Raw genomic sequence first — 25,645 nt, 5'->3', positions numbered from 1 at the left:
CAGTATAGCTGATCATCAATTTGGCACAGGTAATCGGTTAAGGAACCTTTGTCTCTGCCTGTGTTAGGCACATATCCCTTTCTAATTTTAACTTTCCTTTTAGGCGACACACACAGGCCTTGGCCGCTTGTTCTGCTTCGGTAGCCATTCAGGCTCCTAACAGGGGCCAGGCTACAGCCGCCGCCACCTGGCTGTCTCCTGTTTCCTTAAGTGCAGCAGCTCTGCTATCTGCTGCAGTACAGCCAGCATACCTGCCAGGTTTTTAGGGCATCTCCATATTCTCTCAGCAGTTCCTGCTCATTCAGGAGGACAGCCATCCCTCCTTATATGGACGTCATAGGCCAACCTGGGATCCCGCTCACAGAGTCTACCTTCCTCATGTCCACCACTGCTGGTAGTCCTTCAGTGTCCTGGTTGTGGCTTGCCAACTCCTGAAGGGCACAAGCTGGTGACACCACGAGACCAAAGAGCACATCTGGCATTTAGCCAGGCATAAGCTCTACTGGGACTTACAGACAGGAGAGAATCTCTGATAACTCAGAGAACGAAGATAACGCTCCACAAAGAGATGAAAAAATGAGATGTGATAAATAAGGGGTTTCAGAACAAGGACATTCCATAGGATCTGAGAACAGAGTTTCTCCGAGGGTCATGTGAAGTATACACGTGGGGTTGGTGATGTTTTCACTATGTTCATAGGAAGGACTTTTGCCAAGGACGTTTACTGCTTTGGGAAGATCATAGTTTATGAGAACATCTATGCATTCTCTCCCTCCAGGGAGGGTTGTTAACCATTAACTTAAGTCTAGGTCACACAGGGGCTACATGCTGAGGACTTGATGAGGGTGCGGTTGGGGGTGGGGGTGGAAGAGGGAACCTGGGTTCCTACAATATGTACTATTTTATTTAAAAACCAAAAGTCTAGAGAATAGAAATAACAGCTTTCTGTTTAGTGCTAAACAGCAAACAAGATGAGACGTCCTAATTGTCTTAATTCCATGGACTCTTTTCTTTTAAAAATAAATGTATATTTGGGTTATGTGACAGTGTTCAACTACTTCTAAAATCAATCTTATGCATATTAAAAATTGCATTTCAGCAGAGAGTATAAGCTGAGCCATAGTAGAAAGAGAAAATGAAAAAAGATATTACTGGAATTCTACTCATCTGCCTTATGTTTATTTATGAAAAGGTTCAAAGTTTGTTTTTCCCCCTTGGAAGTTACTTATTTTTTTCTAGGGGATTTCCCTGCTTCTGGTACGACCAATTCTAACATAAACTTCCCTTTGCTAAATGTGGGCAGTCTTTTCAGATAAGAAATTTTACATATATCTACAGGGTGTATGCTCTAACAGCATTTTGATAGATTAATGGGTAACAGAACTTTGATATTTTCTAGTGGGAGAACAGGTTGCTCCAGTCGAGTATCCATCCCTTTAGGTAGCTAACTGGCCTAGGGCCCAAAAAAGTTTTCTTTGCTGGGTGCATCATCACTCCACCCAGTTCTGGCTGCTTCAAGGATTTGGAGCTCTTCTTGGGAAGTGAGCTCCTGGTTTATCCTGAGGCTGAACTCATGAACGTGACCTTTCACCTACTTAAAGAAAAGTTTTGCATCAGAGAGAGATTTACTAACTGGAGTGGCTATTTCTAGCTCCTTCACTACTTTAAACAATAAAACAACAACAACAGCAACAACAACAACAAACCCCACTAACCTAATTTTATTTCTTGTGGCTTCAAATCGGATTTAATAACTTTGTTCACAGACTAACTAAATAAAATAGGGTCCAATTCTATTACTATTAGGGTAATCAAAGTCCTCCTTGAATAAGTTTATAGTGCACTGTAGCTGTCGTTTTAGCCATTTGTGTTTCGGTCTGTATTTTCTTTTTTTGCTCATGGAGACCACAACTGGGTGTCCAAAGTAAGAAACAATGGCAAACTCTTTAAAATGCAGAAACACTTTCAGATTCCTAGGAAGAACGTCCAAAACCCTTAATTTGGAATAAACCTTATCCTTTGAAAACAAATATCAAACTTGTATAAACAGTGAGTGTATTTGGAAGAGAATGGGTTATTGGTGGTTTAGGCGGAAGTAAAACCGAGAAATTATAATGGAACACGCTTTGAGTTTTTTGAGCCTCCCTCTTTCCCCAAGTATTTAAAAAATCATTTTATTGTACAAAATTTAACAGAAATTTGTGCTAGAACAGGATAGTTTACCTAATCCAGTTAAGAGTGGAAAAATAAGGTGCGTATTATTTCCTATTCTACTGAGATTTATCCTCTATGTGAATAAGAGGGTCTGCCGTTCTTTTTGGGGGGTGGGGAAATGGGCCTTTTCCCCTAGCGGACCTGCCTTCCTCCAGATCCCACCGACGCATCCTGTCCTCTCTCCCCGTAGTAACCGCAGAACAGCTGCCCCACCCCGGCCGCTGCCCAGTGGCCCCGTCGCCCCCATCGCTGCCGCCTCGCCCCGCTCTTCCCGGGCACCGCAGGCTGCGGCTAGGACCCGTCAGCAGCGGCTCTGCCGAATGACCCGTAGTAACCCCGCTCCGCCCCAGACAGCCAGCGCCGCGCTCCCCGGCCAGCATTCGATAGGCCCAGCCCCGCCCGCGCCACCGCCCGCGGGCCAATGGGCGGCGGCCTCTCTGCATATGCAACGAGCGCCGGCCGGGGGTGTGCGTCCCGGGCGGTTCGGCTCAACAGACGCTGTCCTGCCGGCGCAAGGAAGCGGCTCGCCGGTTGTCACCGCGGCCGGGGCTGGGACGAGGCGGCGGCGGCGGCCCGGGAAGCAGAAAGTCGCCCGTCGCAGTGCGGCCGCGGCGGCTGCGCCAGGCTCTCCAGGGGCGACAGCGGGGCGTGAATGCTCGGGGGCGCAGCCAGGCCTGCGTGGGCCCGAGGCCGGAGGAACCGGGGCCCCGGTGTCGCGGTGAGTGCGGCGCCCGCTGAGGCGGCGGCGCGGGCAGGTTGGCATCGCGGCCTATGCGTGCGGCCGGGTTGGGCCCCACGGCGGCCCGGAGTCTCCGACGTTGCCGCGGGGCCTGGCTCCGAGAGGCGGGCAGTGGCCGCGGGGGGCCGGGGCTGGCCCTGGGCGCTGTCCCGGAGCGGGGGCGCAGCGGCGCAGGGCGGGGACGCCTGCGGCCGGGTGTGCGGCGTGGCCAAAGGGCCCACGTGGGCGGGGGAACTGCAGCCCGAGCCGCGTGGGGCCGCGCGACCCCTGCGCTGTCCGGGGGAGGAAGGGTGAGGGGGCCCCTCTCGGCGTTTTGTTGGCGGGACAGAGGGGGTGTCGCTGGCGACTTTCATTAAATGGGCTCTGACGTGGCCTGAGCGGTGCTGTGTCCTTAGGAGGAAATTGAACCCTGCGGTGTCGGAAAACAGATGTTGGAGGGGTGGTGGCCGCGGCTGTTCCTGGGGTGTGTGAGAAGAAATCGAGTGTGGGAGGTGGTTCGACCGTAGTATCAGTTTTGACCAGATTCGTGGTGGTGGGACTCGGATTTTTTTGGTTCGAGAGTTTTAGGTTTACTTTTCCCTAAATGTGCTTAATTATACCCTTGTAATGGGATATGTAACATTTCAGGAGTAATTCCATTGGGTGATTATTATCAGGCCCATTTCATAAATGAGGAACCTGAGGCACATGGAGATTAACTGGTTTGCCCAGGCGGTCTGGTTCCAGAAAGTGTGCTCTAAGCTGTTGTATATATGGCACCTCAAAAAATAGAAAGGGTAAATCAACATCTTTAAAATTATATGGAAGCTAGAGAGGGAATAGGCCTTGTGAAAGTGATTACAGCTGATAAAGCAACAAATAGCTGACAGTTATTGAACATTTATTACCAGCCATGCATTGTATTAAGTACTTTATCGGAGTAATTTTTACTCTGTTAACAACCCTCAAGGGTGGGAGTTATTACCATTTGCAAACCGAGAAACTACGATTTGGACACATGAGCTTGTCTCAGATCACAGCTAGTAAGAGAAGATGGGATTCAGTGGTACCTTTCTCAATCCAGAGATCTTGCCATCTAACCCCTATGTCATGCTGCCTCTCCTTGGTGGCTGGCTGAATAGTTTCCTTTAGGTGGCTAGGAGAGCTGTAGTTTGATGGTACTTCCTTTCATAATCATCACAGCCTTTTTCTGTTTGCCCAGGTAGTTCCCAGAGTTGGAGGGTGAGGCTGAGTTATTCCTTAGTGTTTTATTTGAAGGTTGTTATAAGGAAGAGGTGTTGTGACGTGGAAATCTTTTGCACAGACTGTATTCTTTTTTTTCTTTTCTGGTATCTTTCTATGTTCTCCCTCACCTTTTGGTATGAGTAAGACTTTTCTAGTCAGTTGTACACACTTTCTCTTTAGATTTTTTTCCTGGTTTCTTCCATAAAAAGAGTTGGCGCTGTAGGGTTGCAGGGGGTGAGTGTAGGACAGAGAGATCCATTGGATGCGAGAGTCAAGATGATGAATGACCTTGCTTCTTTGGGTCTCAGTTACTGGATCTTTAAGATACTTGGACTGTGTAACTTAAAGCTCACGTACTCTTTGGCTCTAAAATGCCGTCCTTGAAGGAAGGCGGGAGAATAGATGGGAGCAATGAAGTACAGGCAAATCATGATGGAAAAATCATGTTCTTTTTGGTTTGGGGGAGAGTTCAGATTTTTAAACCTTCAAGATTTAGCTCATTGGCTTACATGCTTCCCTGCTGTCCTAGAGTTCAAGGAGGAATATAATTTTTGGTTTGGGTTAAATAACTATTTCATTCCTCATCCAATGTATTACTTGGGTAGAACTTTTACCTGTTATTTTATGTTAGGCATGATTTTAGGTGCTGGGAATACAGCAGTGAACAGAATTGACGTCATCTCTGCCCTTAGGGAGGAAATAGAAATGAAGCAAATGATCGTATAAATAAATATATAATTGCCAGTTAGGATATATATGATGACAAAAGAGTAGTGTGTTAATGAAGATTATGAGGGTTGTGATTTAGATGGAAATCTAGTGTGGGGAGCTTTTTTGAATTGATAGGGTAAAGTTTTGTTGATGACAATCTCGAATTTTGAGGTTGTAATTAAATGTACAAAAGGCAAGGGTTTGAGAACTTTTGAGAAAAATATTCTTTTCACTTCAATGTCTGTGCTCATTCCATAATGTCACTCCATGGCAAGACAAGAAAATGAGAAAAGGAATGCTTTCAAGCAGTCATTCTGGCTGCCTTCAGGGATTTAATATTTACATTTTTCCTTCTCAAAATGAACAGTTGGGAAATGAGAGTCTTTTTTTTGTGAGATTTGGACCTGAGCACAGGATTTGAATGTTTTTGGGAAAGTGAAGTCAAAGTTAACAAGCTTTTCTAATTTTAGATAGGCAGGGTCATAATTATCGCCTCATAAGAGACAAAATGATGACTTAGACTGGGAAAAATATAAGCCATTAAATGCATAAACGTGCCTGCCAGCTGAACATGTGTTGAGCCAATATAAAGAATTCACCTGCATGCAAAGCTTTGTGCTAGGTGTGCCATGTGGAGTAAATAAAAAGAAGAGTGTGCTTTCAAGGAGATTTCAATTCATGAATACTTGATACTCAAAAAATTTTTTTTTCCTTTTTGAAAGTACTGTCATATGTTAGCTCACTTGATCCTCTTAAGAACTGTATATAATGAGCAGAAGTATTGAAAGAATGGAAATTTACAAGTAAAGTTGTCAGGTTGGGATGGAGAAGGAGGTGTCAAGAGTTTCACACATGCAACTGAAAGGATATGTGTTTTTCAGTGTGTTGGGATTTCCTGGGAGAGAACTAGGTTTTGGTGTATGGGGAGAACATGATTTTAGTTCTGGCATTGATGAGTTGGGGCTGCCTTTGAGACCTCCATAGAGCTAGTAATGGTTTAGCGTTCAAAGAATTGGGGTGTTGTTTACCCTTTTGGAGCCATCGTCATAGTGGTGGTAGCTGAAGCTATGGACGTGGATAAAATTGCCTGTGGAGAGACCATGAGGTAAGAACTGAAGGAGGCTAGGATCAGGCCTTGACAGAGCTGGATAGAGGAGGCTGAGTTTGCAAAGGGGACAGGAGGAGCGGCCAGGAACATAAGTGGACAGCCTGAAGTGGGTCCTCAGTGCTCAACACTCCTGTGAGAGAAGGGAGACCCCTCCCTTGGATTTAGCAATGTGGAGTTTCATTGGTGACCTGCACAAGGGATGTTGATGCGGTGTAAGTGGGAGGTGAGGTAAGTGGCCACTGCAGGCATAGGAAACGTTTCCAAACATTTTGATTGCGCATGTTTAAATGCTGATGGGGGAAGGGTTTGGTTGAGAGGGAGAGGTTGAGTATAGGGAGGAAAGGGTTAATTGATTGTGCAGACTTTCTGAAAAGATGGGAGGAGCAGGGACTGAAGCACCTGTGAAGTCTGTGCCTTCCCTAGGAGGAGGGATGCTTCTGTAGAAAAGAACATGGACCTGTAACTGAATGGCAGGAATCATCTAGCTTTGAACACATTCCATAAAATTGACAAAACCTGCTCAATCCTTAAAAATCAGTGCAGATTTAACTGGCTAATGACACAGTCTTTTTAGAAAACCTCATCACAGAAGCACCCTGTGAAATCTATAGCTTAGTCTTGATTTCATCCACCTCAGTAGGGTAATATAGTTTGATCTGACTTTTGATTATGACATTTCTCTTTCTTAAAGAGGAGGCATTATAAATATTAAATATTATGATTTAAAAATTTTCAGACTGTTTGTTTTCCTGGCATTTAAGTGCCTTAATTCTTTTAATTTAAAAGGTTTAGCTTCCTTTATACTGGAATATACTTATATACTTCCTGTGTTTCCTGTTTTGAGGGATAACTGGTAGATGTTTCAGGATGCTGATCTGCTAATTTTTGTTAACTTTTTTTTTTTAAGACTAAAGTAAATATAATTAACTTTTTGGATAAGTCACCTCAAATACAGGTTTCTACTCACTTGTGAAGATTTTGTTATAAGGGTATATGGTGGCATATGGCATCGATTGTTAGATTCATTCATATATTTAGTGCCTACCTTGTAAGGCACTGGGAATTAGGAAATGATTAAAGGACAGTCTCTGCTTTCAAGTAGCTCACAATTCGTGAAGGTATGGCGTAAGGGAAGAAGCCATATAAGTAGATATGTTAACAGTGTTGAATAATCAGTACAGCACAGTGAAAGCCGCTTGGATATACAGTGAGAACACAGAGCAGGCACAGAAAGGGAGAAAGATGGGGAGACTTCCTAGCAGAGGGATTGGCTGAGACAGGTTTTCCAAGATGAATTGGGTTTTGCCAGGTCAACAAGGGAATCAGGAGATAGATTTGTTTTACTTTGAATCTGGACAATAGAATGTACGTTGTACCTTGGAGATTTCATAGCAGTATCCAAAAATATTGGTAGAGAAATAAAAAAAAAATAGGTATCTTACTGTCTTAGCATTGGTTGTTCAAGCAGGTGGGAAAAACTACACAGTTTTCCTTTTCCTGTCACAGTCAGCTTTTCTATCCTGTTTAATATGGAAAGTAACAATTTAATTATGTTCTTCTGATACAAAGCCTGGGTTTTCTCTAAATGAACCATCGTTGGATCAAGGACACTAGCCAACACCTTTTGAGTACTTCCTGTGGCCCAGCACTGGTCTAGTTTTCTGCCCAATCTTGTGAGGTGGGTTCTGAAATCATTCTTATCTTACAGATGAGGGAACTGAGACACAGGAGAGCTTAAGTGACTTGCCCATGTAGAGTCCAAGTTAATCTCGGGTGCTGTATGTCCTCTCTGGTGTGACAGGTTCGTTTGAAGCACTTTCTCTGTTTATATAGACCTCTGAAGACATGATTTTATCTGGAAAGGAGCTGTGATGATATTTAGGGGCAGTGCTTATATCTCTTTTAATTATACATAGCTATTGTCCAAATAAAATCCCCAATTTTTGTGGGGTAGAAAAACATAGAGTAACAAACTAAACTGAGAGAATTTAACTAGAATTTTCTTTTTGCAATTGAACACGAATACTTCAGGATGCATTTTTTTGTAACATTCCTTCACAAGAATCATCCATGTCTTTTTAGATTTCTCCTTTGCAACAGATGTATAAAGGAATTTGTGATGTTGTTTTCTAATTCTATTTCCCCCATTTTCATTCTTTTTAAAAAAATAGACTTTCTGTATATCTGAAGTATTTCATAATTGTTAATCTGTGTAAAGAAGACCTCCTCCATCCAGTTAACCACTGCTCTGAATTTGATGTTTATTATTCCTTTGCATTTTTTATAGTTTTATTCCATATGGCCTATCCCCAGTGTATAATACTGTTTTGCATGTCTAAACTTAATGTGGATGGTACTGTATGCATTCTTGTGCCACTTTATTTTTTGCACTCCATTGTAAATTGAGTTTCGTCAATGTGAGTACATTTCTGTGTAGTTGATTTGTTTTTTACTGTGACATATTTTGTGACTATATCACATTTATTTCCCCTTTCTTTTGGTAGACTTTAGGTTTCCTTTTTTTTGTTTGTTATTTACAAATATTGCTGTAAGTTTTTTTTTTTAAAGATTTATTTTTATTTCTCTCCCCTTCCCCACTCCCTGCCCCAGTTGTATGTTCTCTGTGTCCATTTGCTGCGTGTTCTTTGTCCGCTTCTGTTGTTGTCAGTGGCACGGGAATCTGTGTCTCTTTTTGTTGCGTCATCTTGTGTCAGCTCTCAATGTGGGCGGTGCCATTCTTGGGCAGGCTGCACTTTGTTTCTCACTGGGCGGCTCTCCTTACGGGGTGCACTCCTTGCACATGGGGCTCCCTTACGCGGGGGACACCCCTGTGTGGCGCGGCACTCCTTGTGTGCATCAGCACTGCGTTTGGGCCTGCTCCACACAGGTCAAGGAGGCCTGGGGTTTGAACCGCGGACTTCCCATGTGGTAGATGGATGCCCTAACGTTGAGCCAAGTCTGCTTCCTGTGAAATGAAGATTATTTGAAAGGGTAAACTAAAGGGTAAGAAGACAATAGAACAATATGACAACAGAAAGCTGAAGGACAAAATGGATGAAGTAAGTAATGCCTTTACAGTAATAATATTGAACATTAATGGCTTGAGCTTCTTAATCAAAAGACATAGACCAATAGAATGGATAAAAAGATAGGAGCTGTCTATATGTTATCCATAAGAGACCTACTTCAGATGTAAGAACACAACCACATTAAAAGTGAAAGGTTAGAGAAAGATACTCCATGGAAATAGTAATCAAAAAAGAGCTGGAGTAGCGATACTAATATCAGACAAAACAGATTTTAAATGCAAAATTGTTCTAAGGGATGAAGAAGATCATTATAGATAATAAAAGGGACAATTCACCATGAAGAAATAACTATATTAAATATTTACCACCTAACCTGAGTGCCCCAGATACATGAGCACACACTGGCAAAACTGAAGGGAGAAATGGATGTCTCTGCAATAATAGTTGGAGACTTCAGCACACCACTCTCAGTATTGGATAGAACATCTGGACAGAGGATAAACAAACAGAACTTGAGCAATACGATAAATGAGCTAGACCTAAGAGACATCTATAGAGCATTGCATCCCAAAACAACAGGATATACTTTCTCTTCAACTGCTCATGGATCCTGCTCCAAGGTAGACCACGTTGGGTCATAAGACAAGCCTCAATAAATTTAAAAAGATTGAAAGTATACAAAACACTTTCTCTGATCATAACAGAATGAACCGAAAAGCAATAATGGATGAAAAAAGGGAAAATTCATAAATATATGGAGATTAAACAATACACTCTTAAATAAGCAGTGGGTCAAAGAAGAAAATTGCAAGAGAATTCAGCAAATATTTTAAGACAAATGAAAATGAGAACATAACCCATGAAAATCTATGAGACACTGCAAAGGCAGTGCTGAGAGAGAAATTTATAGCCCTCGATGCTTACATTAAAAAAGAAGGAAGAGCTAAAATGGAAGATCTGACTATATCCTGGAGGAAATAGCAAAAGGACAGTAAATTAACCAAACCAAGTTAAAGGAAGAAATAGTAAAGATCAGAGCAGAAATAAATGAAATAAAAAATGAAAAGCAATAGAGGGGGAAGTGGATGTGGCTCAAGCAATTGAGCTCCTGCCTACCACATGGGAGGTCCATGGTTCGGTTCCTGGCGCTGACACCAGGAAAACAGTGAGCTGGTGCAATCAGCAGGCATGGCAGGCTGACTTAACAAGATGACACAACGAGAGACACAAGAAGGAAAAAAAATATGGAGAGAGACAACAAAAGCAGAGAATGGAGGTGGCTTAAGTGATTAGGCACCTCCCTTCCACATTGGAGGTTCTGGGTTCAGTTCCCAGTGCCTCCTAAAGAAACAAAAAAGAAGTTGAATAGACAGAGCAAGTGTAAACAATGGGGGTGGGGGTGGGGGTGGGGGGAGGATAGGGAGAAATAAAAAATCTTAACAACAACAAAACAAAACAATAGAATCAGCAAAATCAAAAGTTGGTTCTTTGAGAAGATCAACAAAATTGACAAACCCTTAGCTAGGCTGACAAAAAAAAAGAGAGAAGACACAAATAAATAAAATCAGAGGGGGGACATTACCACTGACCCTGCAGAAATAAGAGAGATCATAAGAGGATACTATGAACAACTGTATGCCAAAACACTAGGCAATGCAGATGAGATGGACAAATCCTAGAAACACACAGAACACCTGCACTGACCTTAAAAGAAATGAGAAGACTTCAGCAAACCAATCACAAGTGAAGAGATTGTAACAGTTATCAAAAACCTCTGAAGATGAAAAGCCCAGAATAGATTACTTCACAGGCAAATTCTACCAGTCACTCAAAGATGATCTAATACCAGTTCTGCTCAAGCTTTTACCAAAAAAACAACAACAAAAAAAGTACAGATAAGAATGCTGCCAAACTCATTCTGTGAAGTCAGCATCATCCAAGTACCAAAACCGGGTAAAGATACTACAAAAAAGGAGAAAATCACAGAGCAATATCTCTAGCGAATATGGACGCAAAAATTCTCAACTAAATACTTGCAAACTGAATCCAAAAGCACATTAAAAGAATTATATACCACGATCAAGTAGGTTTTATCCCAGGGTGGTTCAACACAAGAAAATCAGTTATTGTAATAAACTACTTTGATAAATTGAGGAAGAAAAATCACATGATCCTCTGAATTGATGCAGAAAAGGCGTTTGACAAAATACAACACTGTTTCTTGATAAAAACATGCCAAAAGACAGGGATGGAAGGAAGCTTTCTCAGTATGGTAAGGTACATATATGAAAAACCTCCAGCTTGCTTTGTACTCAATGGTGAAAGACTGAAAGCTTCCCCACAGAGATTAATAAAGAGGCAAGGATGTCACCATTGCTATTCAGTATTGTGTTAGAGGTTCTAGCTAGAGCAGTTAGGCTAGATAAAGACATAAAAGTCACCAAATAGGAGAGGAAGAAGTAAAACTTTCACTGTTAGCTGATATGATCCTATATCTAGAATCTCCTGAAAAATCCACTACAAAGCTCCTAGAACTAAATATAATAAATATTAAATATAAAGAGATAGATTTTAATGACTCACTTGGTATACAACCACTGTTTAAATCAGGAAATGAATGATTTGATATCATCCCATGGATCTCAAATCATGGATGGCTTCAAAGAGGGCCCATCTAGGGAGATTAGAGGTTCTACCACTAGGGGGTGGCAGCCACAGCAAGTGTGGGTCAACTATGAACCTTTGTAGAGGATGGTGAATAGGATGTGGATCCTAAGAAAGGCATTGCGAGTAGATGGTTGTGTATAGATCGCATATATCAAAGAAATACTGTATGATTGCACTGTTATGAACAAAATATATTGTGTAAACTCAGTGGAGTTAATAATTAGAATATAGGTCAGAAAATAGGAGGAGGGCAGAGAATGGAAAGCTGAGGGTTCATCTGTGCAGAATTGGTAAAGGGTTGTTTGTAAATCTTTGGAAATGAATAGAAATGATGAAAGCATATCATGGTGTTTTGTAACTAGCATGTGGATATGACAGTGGTTGAAAGGGAAAGTCTAAGGTCATGTATATTACTAGAAGGAAAGCTAAAAACTAACATGGGACTGTATAAGAGTAAAACTTCATGTAGAACATGAATATGGGTAATACTGCATATACATGACTTTTTACAAAACATGAATACAAATATACTAGAGAGAAGAAAAAGAATAGCAGCTGTATATGGCAGTAGAAACATAAAGAGATTGAGAGGTGTTGAGTTTTGTTTTTTATTATTAGAATAATGAAAATGCTCTAATAATGATTGAAATGATGAATGCACAAATGTAATTACACCAAATACCATTGATTTTACACTTTGGATGGATTTATGCTTTATTAATAAGTATCAATAAAATTTATTTTTTTTTTTAAAAACTATATTGGCTGGCATTTGTTGTTTTATTAGGTATATTAACTACACTGGCTGCTAAACAGACAATTCTTACTATTTTATTATCACTAATTATTGTAGCTCTAAGTGGATTTTGCAGTTTTCACTTTTTTGTGATGAGGTATCTGGGTTTTGAATATCCAGTACGTTTTGGCCAAAATTGTGAGAAGTTCTTCAATCATAAACGTTTCTTATTTGTACTTTTAAAGCTCTTTGTGGAGATTGCAGTGATCATTCTGGACCTCAGTATTGGCTTTCTAACTGTAACACTAAAATAGCCTTAGGCTCCTTCCTCATCTTGTTGGACGTGTACTCGATCCTTGAACCTGTTATTTGCAGTAGAAGGTAAGGTGGTTGAGTTCTTTCTAAGATGAAGCAGGGAATTTTCGTTCCTTTTTAGTTGAGTACTGAACCAGAGTGAATTAATCTTAGCACTGTACTTGACTTAATTTTAATGTAAACAAAATTAACATAATCTAATGAAAAATTATGCCACATGGACCATAATACATGGAATCATTTTTTACATGTTCACAATTAATGTTTCCCTCAGTTATTTTCCTAATGCATTATAACTTTCTATATTACTAAAGTGTTGGATCTTAATCTGCATTCATTATTTGCTCTGAAACTAGGCCTGGCATGTAGATTGATGCTATTTTGACTTCATAGTTCCTAGAAATTAAAAATGTTTAGTTTGATTGTCACTTTTTGAGGCATAAAAACAATACCTATCTAACAGTTTCCTGAGGTAGAAGGAATGTGGGGCCTAGTGGCAGGCTGGAGGTGGCATGGGGGTCAGAGAGGGTGATCAGTAGTATCCCACGTAGAAGTAAAGAGATTCGAATGGTAGACAGGAGTGTTGAAGAACTTGAGTTTTGAGACCAGACTGCTACTTACATCCAAATTTGGCTCTACCTTGTTCTAGTTTTATGACCACAGCAAATTACTTAACTTACTCTGAGCTTTAGCTTCTGTAAGGTGGACATAATACCTGCTTTTGCTATGCTACAAGGTATGCATACAACTAGTTGTTAGGGTGCTGGAAGAAAATGTTAGAAATTCTATTTCTTTTTATATTAAAAAACATTTCTACATTTTGTGCATGATTTGTAATGTTTACATTATTCTAATACAGTAATATATGTACACAGTATTAAAAGTACACATTTGAATACCAACAGTTTTTACTGAAAGGAGCTTGTGATCCTTGTTTAGAGACCACGATCAAGTGGATTAAAAGCTAGGTCCATGCTTAGGGGTTTCTTCATTTGGGGGCAGCTTTAGGGATGAATTAAGATTGGGGAAAGTGGATTTGGCTCAACTGATAGAGCTTCTGCCTACCATATGGGAGGTCCAGGATTCAAACCCAGGGCCTCCTGATCCATGTGGTTAACTGGCCCACGCACAGTGCTGATGGAGTGCCCTGCCACACAGGGTGGCCCCTGTGTAGGAGTGCGCCCCGCAAGGAGAGGCACCCAGCACGAAAAAAGTGCAGCTTGCCCAGGAGTGGCACTGCACACACACAGAACTGACACAGCAAGATAACGCAACAAAAGGAGACACAGATTCCTGGTGCTGCTGACAAGAATGCAGGCAAACACAGAAGAACACACACTGAATGAACACAGAGAGCAGACAGTGGAGGAGGGGGGCGAGGGGGAGAGAAATAAACAAAAAATCTTAAAAAAAACATTGGGGTGGGGTTGAAGTGCTTGAATTAGTTGGCTCTAGGAAATGAATGGAAAGGTATATGATTTAGGGAGCTAGTCTTGGCATGCTGATTTGAAAAATGGTGAACATAGTAAATTTGGCACGTGTGATGATTTAAAGGACTTACAAATCATTTGGTTTAGAAGATTACATATTGGGTGTTAGAAGATTACATAAAATAGAAATTTGGGCGGAACACCCAGAAATATCTGGTATTAGGGAGTTGTCCTTGATGCATGGATTAATTTACGTGCAGATAACTGGGAGCTGTTTAGGTTAATGTTTATTAGTATAATATGATTACAGGGGAAAAGCATGCTAACTGACTGTAGGCCGTTAATTAGAGTCTGTGATTTGTTTTTAGCCTCCTCAACCTTATGAAATTTTCATATTTGCTATCTTTTAAAATTGTGTAAAATGTATGTTTTTTTTTTTTTTGGCTCTTTAAGAGAGAGTAGCTGTGTTTAATATATCTCTCTACTACAAAGAAGCTCCATGACAGCAAGGATATTCGTGTTTTATTTGCTGTTGTACTCCTATTGCCTGGCATATATGACATTCATTTTTTATTCAATGAATTAATCTCTGCATCTCTGATACCTAGCACAGTAATGGACCTGTGATACTCAGTAAATATTTATTAAGTTTAGTTGAAAGAATATGAGAATTTGAGCATATTGTCAGAAAAAATTTGGAAGGCTAATAACCTGGCATCAAAGCAGAAAGCAGTGAGTAAGCAGTTACTAATGGGAGCTCTGAAGTTCCAGAAGAATGGACTTATTGTTCACAAAATATGCATTTGAATAGCTGGCTGGTTGAGTAATAATATAAAATATAATTTAAGAGTGATGTGATAAAGCAGGCAAAAAAGAGTGACAGATTAGTTCAGGCTAGACCAAGTGCATGCTGTACTTTAATATTATAACACTTGTCTTCGTTTCTGTGACCTTTAGCACTCCTGACAATGTCCTTGTTCACTCTCATGTCTGCCTTTGGCTTCTCCAGCAGTACCCTTTGTTTCTTCACCTTTCTAGCTGACTCTTCTAGCTTCTGCCCATAATTCTCTTATTTTAAAACTGTTTCTACTGTTTTTCAAATGGGTTCTGTGGATTCACTCTCATGAATAAGACTTAATGATGACTCTAAAATCTTCATCTTTAGCTCTGTCTCAAGCCCCAGCCCTATATTTCTAGCAATACACTGAATATCTTTTGATTTTTCCCTGCAAACTTAATATCCATGTGTAGACTCATGCTCTGCTACTGTATTCCTGTATCTTTTACAAGTCACCATTCTTCCACACTAGACATGTTGAGGTTAATTTTCAAATCCCTTGTTCTCTGTATCCTACCTGACAGGTCCTATTGATTTTACCTCAAAAAGATCTCTAAGAAGTTGGCCCTGTTTCTTCTGTGTTTACACGTTGTCTTAAATTCTGGACCTCATCATCCTTCACCTGGGCTGTTGTAAATATCACATATCTGGAATCCCTTCTGAGTTGTTTTTTATGTTGATCCAAGTAATCATCTTAAAAACAAACAAACAGTCCAGTAACCACATGAAAAGATGTTTAACACCATTAGCCTTTAAGGTAAATGGAAATCAAAATTACAATGAGATATTACCTCACATGCATGAGAATGGCTGTTATTACAAAAATGGAAAATAATTGCTTGTGAGGATGTGGAGAAAAGGAACCCTTGTACGTTGATGGTGGGAATGTACAATGGTGCAGCTGCTGTGGATAGCAGTTTGGTAGTTCCTCAAAAAGTTAAACATAGCACTACCATTCGACCTGGCAGTTGCACTTCAAGGCATATACCAAAAATAATTGAAAGTAGGGACTTGTACAGATCTTTACACACCAGGTGTTTATAGCAGTATTATTCACAATAGTCCAAAGATGGAAGCGACCCTTGTCCATCAGTAGATGATGGAGAAACAAAATATAGTATAGCCATACACTGGAATATTATTCAACTGTAAACAGGAATGAAACCTTGATACATGCTATAACATGGATAAACCTTGAAGACATGTTGACCAACACAAGCTAGACACAGGAGGACAGATATTGTATGATTCCACTTACATGAAATAACTAGAATATGCAAATCCAGAGACAGAGTATAGGTTACCAGGGACTGGACTGAGAGTGGGGGTCGGGTAAGACTGGGGAGAGGCAAAACGGGGAGTTAATGAACCAAGTGTGCAGGGTTTCTGTTTGGGGTAAAGGAAAATTCTGGCAGTAGGTGGTGGTGATGGTAACATAATATTGTGAGTGTGCTTAATGCCATTGAATTGCATCGTTTCGAAGGGAAATTTTATGTTGTATATTTTTACTACAATAAAAAAAAGAGTAAAGGATCATGACAATTAAATGCAATATATGATCCTGGACTGTGTCTAATAATTTAGGGAGAGGAAATGTCCAAAGTGGCATGATTGGATCAATTGGAAAAATTGGAATATGTGGACTGTGTATTTTATATCAGTGTTAAATTTCTTGAACTTGATAGGTATACTTAAGTTGGTTACATGAGAAGTGTCCCTGTTCTCAGGAAATGTAAATAATAATGTTGAGCCTGAAGTATGCAGTCTACTCTGTTTAGAAAATAGATAGATCATATAACAAATGTGGCAAAAATGCTCATTAGTTGATAAATCTGAGTATCTGGGTAGGGAGGGTACATTGTTCTATGTATTGTTTTTATATTATTTTTGCAACTCTATTGTAAGTTTTTTTTTTTTTTGGTCAAGTGTCCTGCCTAAAAAAACTCATTTTATCTTGAACATGTTTCCACATACCATTTTCATTTCTAAATCCTCCCATATTTCCTGCGTCCCAACTGGCTTAAGCTGCTTGAGAGTCCCTAAGCATTCTGTGCTTATGTTAGTGCCTCTGTGTGTTGGGCAGGAGTAGGGGGAGGAATCGGAGCACACAGGGATTGTTGATTTAGCCCTGTGGGGCCAAGGAGGACTGCACATAGACACTGATGCTGGCTCTGTAAGGATAAGTTTTATTTTGGCAGTCCTCTCAGCTTCTTTTAACTCTCCCTATTTGTGTACCCCAGTTCCAACTTTTGATACAGGCCTCACTGGTTATAGGTTATTGGATACCCGTGGTTGCCCATGTTTGTCACAGCTGTTGGAGGGGCGATGGGAGCGAAGCGGAGTCACAGGTCATGTAGCACTTCTTTCCCCTGCAGAGTCTTAGGCCTGGCAATGTGGGCTGTGTGTGATAGCTCTGGAGATTGTTTTCTAATTAGAAAGAAGACCTGGTAACAATTACTTTTCCTGTTTTTTGGATGTGGACCCTGTAGAAGAGAGTTCTTGCTATGCTAATTGTTTGCACACACCTTTCCAAGACTTAAATTCAACCATTAAGTCAGTTTTGCTTATTCTTTGATGCGGTGGGTGCAATTTAGTGAATAATTTTATCTTTTACACACTGGTCTGAAATCAAATATGAAAGTCCCACAACTATTTCTTGCTTTCTTTTTTTAAAATTTTACCAGTACAATTGGTGTTCATTTTGATACCTAGTAGGACAAGTATGCACTAATTTTTCTTTTTTCTCAGATTTTATTGGCTAATCCTATATTTTTTTTCCAGTTAAATTTTGGAGCTAATATATCAAGTAATCATATAAAACAAGTTAACAGTCCCGGTAGGATTTTGATTGGGTTTGCATTAAATTTATAGATTAATTTTGTTGGAATTATTCTTATCCTGTCCACTCAGAAATAGTTTGTTTTTCCATACATTCAGGTATTTTAGTGTCTCTACAAAAATAGCATTTTGTAGTTAATTTTTTAATTTTTAATTTTTAGTATGGATATTGGACACATGAAGTATATCTTTTTTTTTTTCTGTTGTGATTAAGAGCTTCTTCCATTTCATTTCTGGTTTGTTATTACAAATATATATATAAGGGAACATTGAATTTCCTTATTAAGTATCCTGATATCTTAATGAATTCTTTTTCTGATTAGATAATTTTCTGATGATTCTTTTGGATTTTCTAGTCAGGTAGCCAATTGTCAATAAAATTGATGATTTTATCTCTTCTTTCCTTGTGTTCATACGTCTTATTTCTTTTTCTCATCATTGTACTGGCTGTCCAAAAGAAATACAATGAGAACCATAAAGGTGAGCCATATTTGTAATTCCAGAATTCTAGTAGGCATACCAACAATAATGAAAAGAAACTAGAGGGATTAATTGTAATCTATTCTGTTTAATTCAGTATATCCAAAATATTTTAATGTAATCAAAATAAAAATTATCATGAGATTTTACATTCTTTTTTAGTGCTAAGTCTTTGTGTATCTTATGCTTACAGTACATCTTTTGGGTACTATTTGCATAGAATATCTTTTTCCAACCTTTCATTTTTAAAAAAACTTATTAATTATAAAAAATTTTTATTTCTCCCCCCCCATTGTTCTTTTTGCACTCACTGTCTGCTCTCTGTGTCCATTCATTGTGTGTTCTTCCTTGTCTGTTTGTCTTTTTCTACTTGTCTTTCTGTTTAGGAGGCACCAGGAACTGATCTTGTGACCTCTGATGTGGGGGAGAGTCACTCAGTTGCTTGCATCACTTCATCTCCCTGGTCTACTGTGTCTCTCACTGTCTCTCCTCCGCGTGTCCCTTTGTTGCGTCATCTTGCTGCACCATCTCTCCACAGCAGGGGTTATCAGTTCTCCATGGTGCGGGCCAGCTTGCCTTCATCAGGAGGCCCCAGAAATCGAACCCGGGGCCTCCCATATGGGACTCTAATTGCTTGAGCCACATCTGCTTCCCCAGCCTTTCACTTTTAACCTGGTTGTGTCCATGTGTCTTAGGTGGGTCTCTTATAGACAACATATAAACGGCTTATATAATTTTTAGCCATTCTATCAGTATATGTCTTTTGATTGGGGAGTTCAGTCCATTAACATTCAGTGTTATTACTATTAAAGGCATTACTTCATTTTGTCCTTCAGTTCTCTGTTGTCATACCAATCTATTGTCTGTCTTCTTATCCTTTAGTTTTCCCTTCCTAATAATCTTCTTTCTAAATTTTCCAAATTTTTCTCCCTTGTGTTTTCCTTTCACGCTCCAGCACTCCCTTTAGTATCTCTTGTAAATCTGGTCTTTTGGTAACATATTCTATCAGTTTTTGTTTGTCTGCCTGAAGACTTTGAACTCACCCTCATTTTTGAAGGACATTACAGTACATTTTAATTTAAACCTAGCCATGGTTCAAGTGCTTAGTAACTGTGTGTGGCTAGTGGCTATCTTATTAGACAACACATGTCTAGACCCTTAATGTATGGTAATTATGGTCATAGCCAGTGTAGCAGTTTGATATTATTGATGCATTCCAAAAAAGAAATATTGGATTATGTTTGTAAACTGATCTTTTCCTCTGGGCATATGAGATTATATTGGATTCAGAGGTTAACTTGATTACTTGATTATTAAGTGATCAAGTAAACCTCTTGTGTCAGTAGGGTGTTGAGTACCCGCCCCTTGGTGGGTGGGGACTTGCAGATAAAAGATATGGCAAAGGACAGAGTTGGGGGGTTTTTGATGTTGGAGTTTTGATGTTGGAGTTTGATGCTGAAGCTTTAAGCTGGAGCCCTGGGAAGTAAGCTCACAAAGGAAACAGAAGCAAGTCGCAGGAAGAGAGAAACCCTGAGCCCAGAAAAAAGAAGCCTGAGGAAGGAGGAACCCAGGAAGCCTGAACCTTTGTAGATGTTGGCAGCCATCTTACTCCAACACATGGAAATAGACTTTGGTAAGGGAAGTAACTTACGCTTTGTGGCCTGGTATCTGTAAACTCCTACCCCAAAAAATGCCCTTTATAAAAGATAGCCAATTTCTCGTATTTTGCATCAGCTCCCCTTTGACTAACTAATACAGCTAGCCTCCTTGTCTTGTTCCTGACATTAATGGAATTTGTCTCTGTTTCACTATTAAGTATGGTGTTCCTGTTGGTTTTTGATAAAAACACTTTAAGTTTTCTTTTGTTTTTGAGTAGAAAGTTCCTTTAAAAGTTGTCATGTGTTTAGTCAGCCAAAGGGGTGCTGATGCAAAGTATTAGAAATCTTTTGGCATTTATAAAGGGTATTTATTTGGGGTAGAAGCTTACAGTTACCAGGCCCTAAAGAGTCCATCTCAAGGTACCATAAGAAGTACTTTCTCACCAAATGTCTCTTGCCATGTGCTGAAACGAGATGGCTGCTGATACCTGCAAGGGTTCAGCCTCCCTCTTAAGGCTCTGTGGGCCCAGCTTCTTCTGCTCTCAACTGTAGGCTGGAGGGCTCCTTTTTTTCTGAGCTCACCTGCTCTGGTCTCTTCACAAGGTCAGCTGTAAACAATCAGGCAAATGGCTCATCTCTCTTCCCCTGGCCGCAGGATCCAAGCTGACAGGTTCTCTCTTCCGTGTCTATGGAGCTCTCTCAGTTCCACTCTGTATCCTCTCTTTTTTCCTCCAGGTTTTTATTACACAAAGGAAGGTGTCAAGGTCTTTTTTTGCAGCCACTTTCCTTATGGCAGCCAGGACGTTGCTTAGCTCCTTTCTCTTCCTCTTGGCATGGGCGTGTGTCCCCTCCCTTTTCTTGATGAACTTGAGGGCCTGCTTGTCCTTGGAGACCTCGTAGGGGACAAAGCCACACGCTTCTCTGATCTGTCCTGCACGAACGTGGTGTGCTTGATAAGGCACCTGCCGTGGCGACTATACCGTGGCTTGCTCAAGTTCTTGATTACCTTATGGCCTTGTTGAGGCCCATGGCCATGGGGTAGTGCAGAGCAATGGCTGCTGCCCCTTCAATGGTTGCCACAGTGGAAGCTGTGTGTCTTCTTCTTTGTTCTCCTTAAGTGTCCATTTATTTAGCCCACCAAGGGGTCTTGGACTCAGCCCTGACCACGCCTAATGACAAAGCCCTAATCCTCACATAAGTGAAGGTAAACCTTTGGTTTTTTTTTTTAGATTTAGGTTTTATTTTATTTTTATTTATTTCTCTCCCTTTCCCCCTCCCCCAGTGTCTGCTCTTTGTGTCCATTCTCTGCATGTTCTGTGTCCGCTTGTATTCTTGTCAGCAGCACCGGGAATCTGTGTCTCTTTTTGTTGTGTCATCTTGCTGCGTCCGCTCTCCGTGTGTGCAGCCCCATCCTGGGCAGGCTGAACTTTTTTCATGCGGGGCGGCTCTCCTTTCGATGCGTACTACTTGTGCGTGGGGCTCCCCTATGCAGGGTCCCCTGTATGGCACGGCACTCCTTGCACGCATCAGCACTGCGTGTGGGTCACCTTCACCACATGGGTCAGGAGGCCCTGAGTTTGAACGTTGGACCTCCTATGTGGTAGGTGGATGCTCTATCCATTGAGCCAAATGCACTTCCCAGTAAAGGCAAACCTTTGAATTTAATACAGTCAAAGGGTATCATGCCCAGAGGAACAGACCAGTTTATAAACATAATCTGTATCTCTTTTTGGAATTCATAAATAATATCAAACTACCACATCATATATTTTTTTTTATTGTCATATTTTTCTTAAATACTTTTTTTTCTAAGAAGGTACTGGAGATTGAACTCAGGACCTTGTATGTGGGAAGCAGGTGCTTGGCCACTGAGCTACATCTGTTCCCCTAATTTACCTTCTTTTATTTTTTTTAAGCTTTATTTTATTTATTTATTTCTCCCCACCCCCTTGTTTGCACTCACTGTGTCTGTTCATCTTCCTTGTTTCTTTAGGAGGCACCGGAAACCAAACCTGGGCCCTCTGATATGGGAGGGAGGTATCTAATGGCTTGAGTCACCTCTGTTCCCTGCTTTCTTGTGTCTCTCATTGTTTTTCTTCTTGTGTCTCTTGTTTCATCATTTTGTTGCATCAGCTTGCTGTGCTTGCCAGTTGTGCCAGCTCACTGTCTTCTTTAGGAGGCACTGGGAACCCAACCAGGGACCTCTCGTGGTAGACAGGTGCTCAATTGCTTGAACAATATCTGCTTCCCAATACTTCTTTTTGACATATACTGAGATGATCTCATCACTTTTCCCCAGACCTGCAACCTATTAATATAGAGAATGATATGAATCCCAGTGGTGAATCATACACCTGGAATGAATCATGCTTGGGTATAGTGTATTATTCTTTTAACTCAATGCTGGATTAGATGTAATGACATTTAGAGTTTAGTTTTTTTTCCCCCACCTTCTCATTCCCTAGTGAGTTTGTTTTATGCGGTATTTCAGGTTTTGAAATCAGTGTTATGTTAGTTTTTGTAAAATAGATTACAAAATGTAGATCAATTCTGGCTTTTAAAAAATTCTCTGAAACTTTTCATCAAAGTATTGTATGTACATGCTAGAAGACTTTTTAGTGAAGTTTCTTGACCTTGTTTGTAGAATATAAGTTTTCTAAGTCTGCATGTCTGAAAATGTCTTCATTCTCCTTGCATTGATTTCTTTATAGGAAGGATAACTATACATCCTGTTTTGTCTAGAACCCATCTCCAGATGATGCCTTATAATAGCATCTCCTTAAAAGTCCTTGTTTGATCACTTATAGAATCATCTTATTTGTAGGTGACCTGCTTTTTTGGTATTTGGAAGCTTTTAGGATGTTCTTACATGTAATGATTGAAAATTCACAAGGCTCTGTCTGGAGGTCAGTTATTTTTTCTCTTGTTCACCTTGCTCAGGACTCAGCAGGTCTTTTCATTGTGAAGGCTGTTACATTGTCCGTCAGCTCCAGGATGTTTTATTGAAGAACGTCTAAGTAATATCTGCTTCTTTATTCCTTTGTTCTTTCTTTTTTGGAACTACTTTTAGTACATTTTGGATCTTTTGGGTTACTTTGAAAACTTTTAAAAATACTTTTTGACTCCTGTTCTCTACCACTTTGCTTTTTTTTTTTTTTAACTTTTTATTTAAAATTACTTTCAAACTTCAAGGACAGTTATATTTACAAACCCCATACAAAGAACTCCAACATATCCTTATCCCTTCCCACCCCAAATACCCAGATTTACTGGTTATAACTTTTTGCCATATTTGTTTTATCATTCTGTCTTTCATTTTCTGAACTTCTGAATATAGGGTGGATATGTCATGCTCCTTGAACACTTAGTACTGCCATGTGCATTTCCTGAAAACAAGTACATTCACTTATGTAACCACTTTAAGTGTACTTGTTAAGTTCAGGAACTTTAATATAGATACAATGCTTACAGTCTGTAGTCCATTTTTTTCATATGTCCCTATAATGTCCCTTGCCATGCTAGATGCCATCTGGAACTGTGTATTGCATGTGTCATTGTCTCTTTAGTTGCTTTTTCTTTTTTCTTTTTGGTAATTTCAGGAACATGTATAACTCATCTCAACCACTCCCAAGTGTACAATTGAGTGGGGTCAATAAAATTGACAGTATTGTGGTGCCTTCACTACCTTCCATTACCATCTTCTCAAACAGAAACCCTATACCTATTTCCATCATTTCCTCCTCCCCCTGCCCGTGCCTCTGCCCCTGGTAACCTGTACACTAATTTCTGTCTCTGTGTGCTTCCATATTCTCCAGTATTTTTTTGTAGTTACCATTGGGCTTAAACTTAACAACCTAAATCTCTGATGATCTCCTTTGCTTTGATAACAACTTTGAATATAGTATAGACAAACTATGTTCCTAATATCCCTCTGTCCCCCACCTTTATGTAGTTCTTGATATAAGTGACATGATTATATATTATGAGTCTCAAACCACTGATTTATCATTATTTTTATGTGTCTTTCACATCCTTCAGAAAGTATAACGTGGAGGTGCAAACCAAAAATACAATAGTACTGGCATTTATATTTGCCCACATTGTTACCTTCACTGGAAATCTTTGTTTCTTTATGTGGCTTCATTCTGTCTCTTCTTTCCTTTCAATCTCAGAACTCTTTAGCATCTCTTGTATGGCCAGTATAGTGATAAACTACTTCAATTTTTATTTATCTGAGAATGTCTTAAATCTTACCCTCATTTTTTAAAGACAGTTTTGCTTTCAATACTTATGTCAACAAATATGTCAGCTCGCTGCCTTCTTGTCTCCAAGGTATAAGATCAGAGATTGGCACTTAATCTTATTGAGGCTCCCTTGTACGTGACATGTTGCTTCTCTCTCGCTGCTTTCAGAATTGTCTCTTTACCTCTGGGAATTCACCAGTTTGATTATAACATGGTGCAGTGTGGGTGTTTTGGGATTTATTCTGTTTGGAGTTCATTGAACGTCTTGGGTGTGTAGATCCCTGTCTTTGATTAAATTTGGAAGTTTTCCTCTTTTATTTCTTTGAATATTCTCTCTGTCCTTTGTTCTCTTCTTCTGGCACTCCAACAATGAGTATATTGGTATGCTTGATAGTCTTCAAAAGGTTCCTCAGGCTGTATCATTACAATTGTCTTGTTTTCAAGTTCTTTGATTCTTTTGCTGGCACCAGTCTGCTGTTGAACCACTCTAGGAAATTTTAAATTTCTGTTCCTGTGGTCTTTAGCTCCGTTTGGGTTCTTTTCATAATTTCCACCTCTCTTGATATTCTTTTTGTGTTTGTCTAATGCTTTCCTGATTTTCTTTAGTTTTTTGTCCATTTTGCCTTTAGTTCTTTGATATATATATATATATATATATATATATATATCAATTTAGGACCATTGGGGGGAAAAGGTCTTTGGTGTGTTCCAGGCCTGGGTCTCCTCATTGATGATGTCCAGTGTTTTAATCTCCTTTGTTTGGGCCATCATTTCCTGTTTCATTGTATGCTTTGTTGAAACCTGGACATTTTGATATTATAATGTGTTATCACTGGAATTAAGGCTCTGAGATGTCTGTTCCTTGAGCTTGTAATCAGCTAGTGTTGGGACCAAGCTTTCCTTAAACACCTTTCTCGGTTCCTGCAGATTCACTTGTGCTAGTGTTCTCCTTCAGAGTTTATCCACTCAATGAGACAGTAGCTCAAAGCCAGAGTGTAGGGTTGATCCTTTCTGCACAAATGTAACCCAAGGAATTCTGCCATTTATACAATGTCCCTTTTCCCTCAGAAAGAGTCTCCTTAGGGTCCTGGGTGCTGCATTGTGCTTTCTGCAGCCATGACTAGACTATTTTCCCTGAGCATCCTGTGCCTTTTGCAGGCAGGTCAAGTTCTGGTTGTCTCTGAGGCAACCACCAGATAAAACGGGCAGCCCATACATCCTCCCGGTATGTGCAGTGGGGTTACTGTGCTCCCTCCGAGACCAGGGATCTGCCCTGGGAATGCTGGCTGGCTCCACGCCTAGCTGATGAGGGGTGGGAGAGACCAGCGGGATGTCTTGAAATCCTACTAGTTTCAAGTAGCCTTTTTCTTGATTACTCATTCATCCCGTTTTCTGGAGCTTTGAGAAAGATGTTTTGCCAGGTCTTGTGGTTGTTCAGAGCTTCTGTGGGGAGATGGAGGTGGGGCCTCTACCT

At 40.2% G+C, this 25,645-nt stretch overlaps 1 protein-coding gene across 3 annotated transcripts in view; it reads left to right on the top strand.

Annotated features, from left to right (window-relative positions):
* The first annotated feature begins 2,367 nt into the window (after positions 1–2,367).
* The window catches only part of ACSL3 (acyl-CoA synthetase long chain family member 3), an 86,217-nt gene continuing 62,939 nt past the window's right edge, over positions 2,368–25,645 (top strand). For 2 of the 3 annotated variants that reach the window (XM_071216103.1, XM_058300041.1), the window contains exon 1: positions 2,654–2,932. The gene's annotated coding sequence lies outside the window, so the exon portion shown is untranslated. Of the gene's footprint in view, positions 2,933–25,645 lie in introns of all 3 variants that reach the window. The other variant, XM_004453110.5, reaches the window with a different exon arrangement.

The sequence above is a fragment of the Dasypus novemcinctus genome, chromosome 7 (assembly GCF_030445035.2).
Source record: "Dasypus novemcinctus isolate mDasNov1 chromosome 7, mDasNov1.1.hap2, whole genome shotgun sequence".
NCBI lineage: Eukaryota > Metazoa > Chordata > Mammalia > Cingulata > Dasypodidae > Dasypus > Dasypus novemcinctus.
Note: the sequence above shows the minus strand (reverse complement) of the source record. Positions and strands in the feature narration are given on the sequence as shown.